The sequence below is a fragment of the Sinocyclocheilus grahami genome, unplaced genomic scaffold, assembly GCF_001515645.1.
Source record: "Sinocyclocheilus grahami isolate Dianchi unplaced genomic scaffold, SAMN03320097.WGS_v1.1 scaffold1607.1, whole genome shotgun sequence".
Lineage (NCBI taxonomy): Eukaryota > Metazoa > Chordata > Actinopteri > Cypriniformes > Cyprinidae > Sinocyclocheilus > Sinocyclocheilus grahami.
The window spans coordinates 71,112-71,987 of record NW_015506786.1 but is presented as its reverse complement, the minus strand read 5'-3'; positions in this window follow the sequence as shown (position 1 = coordinate 71,987).

The following is an 876-nucleotide window of genomic DNA, read 5'->3' as shown; positions in this document are numbered from 1 at the left end:
ACTTTCTAAAATCCACATAAGTGGTAAGTGTGCACGCTAGACTTTGCGCACTTTCTGAAATCCTGTATGGTAAGGGTTACGCGTTGTAGCTTCGTTCCCTTTCTCTGAGTTGGTTAGACCCCGGTACCTTGGGCTCCACTCAACCAGTGTGTCTCTATTTTTGACACACTTGGAAATATCGCTCCCCTCACCATTGAGGGTTACTATGAGCATGCTACTTCCTATCGAGCGCCTGGGTTCGCTCCGTGGGCTGTTCTCGTGGTAGTATTAGCAGTGCTCCCCTATACCAAAGGGTTGCCTATGAGCGCGCTTTTCTTTCTGAGTTCGGAGTTCTCCTCTCACGTGAGAGTTGAGTTCTCTGTTTTCCCAGAGCACCTGGAACCAGTAGCATCAGGTGAACTAGGCCCTTCCAAATTGGTTTTTGGCTAGCTTGCAGTACACTTACCTCTGATTTCTAACGATCATGCTGGGCGAGCCCCCTCTCTCGTTGAGAGCTGGGTCTGTGTTCCCTCAGCTAGGTAACTTACTGCTGGCAGTTCCAATATTGGAACATGCTGTAGGTCCGAGCCTCCCTCTCGTTTTAGAGCTGGGTGTGTTGCTCCCTCAGCTAAGTAAATTATTGTTAGCTGTTCTAGCATTGGAATATGCGGTAGGTCGTGTGAGAGCTGGGTGTTTGTCCCCTCAGCTAGAGATTTACTGCTAGCCATTCCAGCTTTATATCTTAGATCGAGTTGGTGACTCTGAAACATATTGGGTTTGGTGTGTCTTGCTTTCAGAGTGCCACGAGAGCCCCTTAGAACGGTATGATAAAATCCATGTTATGGTAAGTGTGCAGGTCAAGGCTTTGTGCACTTTCTAAAATCCACATTGTGGTAA